The 7,108-nt window shown below is 38.2% G+C and overlaps 1 protein-coding gene across 1 annotated transcript in view; it reads left to right on the top strand.

Moving 5' to 3' along the window:
- Positions 1-2,721: 2,721 nt before the first annotated feature.
- The window catches only part of znf76 (zinc finger protein 76), a 15,177-nt gene continuing 10,790 nt past the window's right edge, over positions 2,722-7,108 (top strand). The window contains exon 1 of the mRNA XM_080548094.1: positions 2,722-2,750. The gene's annotated coding sequence lies outside the window, so the exon portion shown is untranslated. The remainder of the gene's footprint in view (positions 2,751-7,108) is intronic.

Here is a 7,108-nt window from a genome sequence, read left to right on the forward strand (position 1 = left end):
TCTCATAGATGTCCCTCTTGCGGATTTGAAAGAGCTGGATAGGTGTAAGTTGAGACGTCTGTCTTGAGGGGGAAAAGACTGGAATATCCACACTGTTGTCTGTTGGCCTCATAGCTGAACAGGTCTACAGTGTGTAACCCAAAGGAGACCTGGAAAGGAAACTGGTATAATATGTTTGGAGCTGCAGAAGAGATCTCCTGTGTTCAGTTGAAATGTTCCATTTTTGTTCTGAAGAGGCTCACAACCGCAACGGATGAGCAGAATGTTGTTGTTTTACACTGGACTGTGTGTCTTGTCACCTAAGATCAAAATGTCACCTTTTTAGTGAGGATTTGTTGTTAGGATTTATTAATTTAATTGGACAGTTTGGCAGATTTTATTACTTCGATTTAGTAAGTAAAGAGCAGGTTTTTCCGTTTATGTATATATTTGTTTGTTCCAGTGCCATCATTTCAACTGAACATGCCTTTGTTTATGTTCTTCTCATTCTAATGGGTTTTTTGGCCCCTGCATCTCTCTCTTGTCCAGTTGTATTTGCATGTAGAAGCACTTTATATGATGTCACAGTATTTGATGATGTCACAATATTGTCTTATGGTCTGATGATGCGTTCAAGTTCTCCTCGTAAATAGGAAACTCAGAAATGTCCAACTTTGTGAAGTCTCAGAATCAAGCAATAGCTCTACGCAAAATCTTCCATAAATCGTTAACTCATAAACAATAACTTCTTCAATCGTAAACAGTTTCTTAACACAGTCAGTGTAATCGCAATTCTTGCAGTCTTAACAATCGATTAAAGTTACACATGTTCAGGTTATGGCCTTATTGTACAAATTAATTCACCATTTACAGTCATCAGTTTGTAGATCTTTTATGGATGTCATTGTCATAGATTTTTTTAATGCATCATTAATCTGATTCGTTTTAGAGGGGATATGATAAGGAGTTTTTTTGTTTTTGTTTCAGAGCTGCTTTCTTTTAGGATGTATTGTTTGAATTGCAAAGAAGTACCCCAAACTATGAGCCATGGTTATTACATTGTATATGTATAGTTATTACTGTTCCACCTCTTTGTGACTGGGGATGTGTTGACTTGTACAGTACATGCTTTGTTGGTGCATATAAGCTATACAAACTAGACCTGACCTGATTGACAGCTCAGAGCTGCTTATAGGAAATGGACTCATGGTGGTACATGCTTCCCCAACAGTAAGCATGCTGAGAAGTCATAGGTCTTTCAGATACATGACAGAGTCGACAGGAGCTGACCGATGGGAGTGAGTGCTGAAGGATTGGGGTTAGTACTCTGGGGATATTCATTATAATTCACAGTGAGTCGCTCACAATTTCTGTCACACTCTGAAGTCCAGTTGGGAGTGTGAGATAGTCTTATCTTCACATGTTCTTTTGCTGTTCAACATGTTGTTGGGTTCAAGGCCCTGGCACCACCCGTTCCGTCTAGTTTCAGTCATATTTCCCTTGAGTCCAAGCTGGCCTTTTCTTATCAGGCTTTACTTATGTAATTGCATCAATTCTCCCGAAGTTTTGAGAATTATTTTGGTTCCTATTTTTGATTTAGCAAGCTAAAAACGACTCTCTTGATATGTTCTTCAAGCAATTGTGAGTTTTTGTGATGTCAAACTGAATACAGGGTAATCACTGGCTCTGTGTATGTGAACATAATTGAACAGTTTCTACAATTGTAAAACATGATCAAATTGCATTTATGACTCAACTATTGGACAGTAATAGGCTAGGTGCACGATCTCACTACTTCCTGAAAGGCAACTGGTATGAACATATCCTGTCTCACTCTATTGGTTTAATTGATTAATCAGCTGTGCGGTAAACCGTTGGAACACACAGTGCACAGCTGATTAATCAATTAAACCAATAGAGTGAGACAGGATATGTTCATACCAGTTGCCTTTCAGGAAGTAGTGAGATCGTGCACCTAGCCTATTTTGTTATGTATGAGGGTGTCAAGGAAAATCAAAGTTATGACTTGACCATTATGATTTGTGGAGATATCTCTTTCAATCTTGAGATGTTATGATGTTAATTTCATAAATCAATGTGCACTGAAACAAACCTGTAAAAAAAAAAAAAAGATTGCCTGTACTCCCGTTAAGCGCAGAATGTTTGGATAATGTTTCTAAATAAATGTATTTTCTACCCTACTTTGTGTCTGCTTTGCTGCTTATCGGGATACACTTCACTTTCACAAAGACTGAAAAATATAATAAACCTTACTGTGAAGTTGAATAATCTATCATCCGTGTGATTAGCTGTGTGCATATAAGAATAACTAAATAATATATATTCTTTCTACTTCACTGTACTTCATGCACAGAGCATTACCAACAACTTTCAGGGGCTTTTTTGCTTGACTTGACTAGCAATAACTAGTAATACTACTAATAATAGTAATAATAATAATAAAAAAATAATTATTAATAATAATAAGTAATAGTAATTTACTAGTAACTAGTAAAGGACTAGTAATCCTTTCACCCTTTCTCATTAACATTATAACCCGAAACTAGTGTACAAACTCATAATCTGATCTCAAAACAGTTTCTCTAGGCTTGTAATCAACACCTTGCTTACTGATGTCAACTTCACAAAACCGATCCTAGGTCAGTTCCACAGCCCTATCAGTAGTAACGTTCCATAGGGTTTCATAACAGAGTGATACAGGATGCAGGTTCCCGGGCGGCCGGGCCCTGGTGCATGGCGGTCTGTTGGAGGTGAGTATCCCAGTTTGCGCTGCTTCAACTTCTCCAAACACCGAGGGAGAGATGGGACAGAAACATGGGGGAGAGGGAGAGGGCAATGTCAGCAGGGCTTAACTGAATTACAGAATTCCTTTCTTTCTCGATAATTAATCGACATTAGAGTTATATGAGGTGTTATAAACAGATAACGGGTGCCACCGAGGTCAGCCTGGCCGCGTTTCGCCGTTTGAGAATCGAGCGCAAAGTTGTTATTGTAGCGCGAGGCCCGGTCAGTTAGCCTAGCTTAGCCTGTTAGCTGCTAGTAAGCTAACACGTTTTTATTTATGTCAACGGGGGAAATGTTGAACATCTAGCTGGGGGTTTTATGGAAATAGTTTGGGTTAATTTGAGATGAAGGATACGATAGTATTACTAGCTTAGCTAACTAGCCGGTCAGCCCCGAGCCTGTCATGTCACCGGGCTACGTAGCCGCTAAGCTAATCTAGCTAGAACAGAAGAGATAGCACACAGCATGCTACTGGAAAGTTTCTCCTTTTATCTTTAATGCATTGCATTTATCTGTGTTACATTGCTCCACTTCAAAGCGAGCTTTTGTGTGAAAATAATTGTACATTTATTATTGACCACAAAACAAAGTCGTAGCTAAGCTACAGAGCATCACCATCCAACCATTGCACACAGACATCCACCAGTCTGTCTGTGCTGTGATCACTGATCAGGCCCTGGACCAGTTGTTTTCTTATGGTAAATGCACCTCCTATCGTCTGGTTGTATATCAGTGGACCTGTTATCAACTTCAACATAAACAACAGCACAAGCACTCAACTCCAAATAACTAAATGATTTCAAGCTGAACTTAACTACCCCCAGTCCCCCCTTCCCTCCTTTGCCATGGAATAAATTATAAAATGTCAGCCATCTAAAAAGCTTTGAAGACATTGCTCTGAACTAATTGATACTGGTTGTTAGGGGTTGGGTGGTATCCACATGTTGTTACTTATTAACAATATTACTTGATTATGATGATATTGTTCATGGCTGAAGTAGGTAGACACATGCCAGTGTAGAGGTGTCTGGTGCAGGAGGTAGAGCCCAGCGTCTAATGATGACAAGGTTGGAAGATCGGCGGTTTGAAGCCAGGCTGGCCCATGTCGATGTGGCCCAAATTGCTCCCAGTGAGCGGGCCAGTGCAAAGAAATGTTTCGCTAGATGTGCTTTGCCTTACAAAAAGGAGGACACTGCACTTGTAATTAGTCACAACACGAATCAGACTATTTTCTGTAAGAATAATATTTGATTATATCTAGGCTAGTATCTTCCCAACTCTATCGATTGTGTGCTATTGATGGTTCAAAACCACTGCTTTTGTCTGACTCAGCCTATAAATTAGCAAATATTGCTGTCTTCTCTCTTCACCCAGACCCTCTATCTCCACATATGTTCGCTTGCTAAGGATCAGTGTTGCCACAGTTACTTCGAAAAAGTATTCTGATTACTGATTACTCCTTTAAAAAGTAATCTAGTTACTTTACTGATTACTTGATTTTAAAAGTAACTAAGTTAGATTACTAGTTACTTTTTTAGTTACTATTGGCAGCTGCCTAGGCACCCGACCCCCCCCCCCCCCCGCAACATAAAAATGAAAACTGGTTTTGACAAAACTCACTTTATTTTAACAGTAACTTAAATTACATAATTAAACTTTAAACAATAACTTAAAACAACAAAATAAAGAGTCTTTCTTTGCCTCACCCAACATAAATACTTTTTTTTAAACAATCAAATAAATATAATCTTTATTTAACAGTAACTAGCAAGGAGTGGTTTCACAAAATCTAAAACCTACCCTGACCATTCAGGCTTTTACCACAGGACAATATTTTCTTGCCAGCACAGAGTGTACAACGAACATTTATGTTCTTGTCATCCTTTGCTGACACAAACTCAAAATAATCCTTATGTCCAGGTTATAATATAATAGTCCAGCTATTTAACGCATATCTCTGTTCTCGCTCCATTGTGTAGGCTACGCTTCTGTTTACACTGTGCAATCAGCGTGGTGATACACGTGAGCGATTCTGCTGCAACCTCGTGTTGAAAAGTGAGCACTGACGTCACTCCCCAAGACGCGAGAAAAGCAAACAAATGTTTGTTTACTATCGAACATTACAAAGAAATTCTGCATTTAGCCTAAGTTATGAGGTAGTAACGCAATAGTAATGCACAGTCACTTGAATAAGTAACTTTAATCCGATTACTGATTTGGAAATAGTATCGCGTTAGAATACTCGTTACTGAAAAAAGTATTCAGATTAGAGTAACGCGTTACTTAGTAACGCGTTACCGGCATCACTGCTAAGGATACTGAGTCCTGGGGGGTATTCCATCAATGTCATTAAGGGGAAATCTTGCAGGATTTATAGAAGAATCCAAGTTGATAAGCCTTGCGAGATTGATCAAAATGAGCCTGGATTTTCCTTTAGTGATGCTGATGCAATACCCCCCAGGATTGGTAAATGGGATGAGATTTAAAACTGATAGGGTTAGGTAAGGGATATGGTTACGATCCCACTTATCATCATTATAACTGCTCATAGCCTATGTAGGTTATATGACGGCTCATAGCCTATGTAGGTTATATGACGGCTCATAGCCTATGTAGGTTATATGACTGCTCATAGCCTATGTAGGTTATATGACTGCTCATAGCCTATGTAGGTTATATAACTGCTCATAGCCTATGTAGGTTATATGACGGCTCATAGCCTATGTAGGTTATATGACTGCTCATAGCCTATGTAGGTTATATAACTGCTCATAGCCTATGTAGGTTATATAACTGCTCATAGCCTATGTAGGTTATATGACTGCTCATAGCCTATGCAGGTTATATGACTGCTCATAGCCTATGCAGGTTATACAGGTGCATCTCTTTTTTCTTTTTTTTTCAGTGAAACTTTTATATATTCTAGATTCATTACACATAAAGTTTCATTTCATTTCAAACCTTTATTTAAAACTCGATAGGCACTGAGGTCACCCTCATTTACAGTGACGTCGAGTGTACAATAGAACAGTGAGCAAGGGCAAACAAACAGTGAGCAAGACAGGATTAAAAAGAAAGAAAAAAACTGAAAACAATTGCAATCGGTAGAATACCGTTTTTGCACCAAGAGTTTAAAGGTAGAGGCAGAGGGGAGGACCTCCAACCGGAGAGTTTGCTGCAGAGCGTTCCATGTATTAGGGGCATCAATAAAAAAGGCTGTTTTACCCAGGTCTGAACGCGCATACGGAACCCGAAAAGAAAGCCAACTATTAGATCTGGTCACATAAATACCAAGACTCCAGTCCAATAAAGACGAGATATAAGGAGGAAGCTTGCCACAGATGGCCTTGAAAACTAACAAGTTCCAGTGGTAACTGGGTCAATGACGTGACGTGCATATTTTTGTGTCATGTATATTATTTCCATTTAAAAATAGATTAATCAATTCAAGTCATATATGATTTTATTCTATACAACATGGTTAGTTTGAATGTATTGTCAGTACATTCTAATAATATGGAGTACTTTGTGTTTTAGCATCTCAAACCCCCAAAATGTCAGGTGGCGCAACCGTCTCAACAAAGGAACAGATTAAGAACACTGTTAAAAGTGGTATTTTAATAATAATATATTCAATATAAAATACTGTGGCATGATTTTATGTTTGAAACCTTTCAAATAAACACACATTTACAAATAACAATAGTTTTAAAGCTATTGAGATAATTGAGGAACTTTTGTCCCGTAAATTGTTTTCCTCAAATGTCAGGGTGGCACAACCGTAAACATGGGACTTTTATTTTGAAATCAAGAGACTATTGCATCAGCCAAATGTTTCATCATCCAGAGGACCCTGTCTGACATCTGTGGCTGGTGAAAAGATTTGTAGAGCGCTCTCAAATATTGATAAAAATAGATAGTTTCACCTCAGAGGTAGGAGGGTATATTTTCCATGTCAGGTGGTACAAGCAATGTAAAACTAGGAAAATGTTATTTTATCATAAAACTACTATTCTGTTTTAAAATGATTTGTATGATATTGCTAGCATAGGTCAAAGCTAATGCAGGTGTCCAAGTAGAAGCCTGTTTAATTTGAAATCAGTGGCAAAAGTCAGGTGGTGCAACCGGTATGTCAGTTGGCGCAACCACAATTAATGCCACTATATGGAATAAATAATGTTATTTAAAGCTCCAAGATGCTCTAAAACGTGTATTTGTGTCTACTTAAATATATATTAACACTTTTAAACATTTCACGATTATAATGTCTTTAATTTTAATCATTTTAGATGCCACTATCAGTGAAGGAAAAAGCAGCCCAAAA

Source organism: Nansenia antarctica (genome assembly GCF_963989245.1).
Source record: "Nansenia antarctica genome assembly, chromosome: 18".
NCBI classification, from domain to species: Eukaryota; Metazoa; Chordata; class Actinopteri; order Argentiniformes; family Microstomatidae; genus Nansenia; species Nansenia antarctica.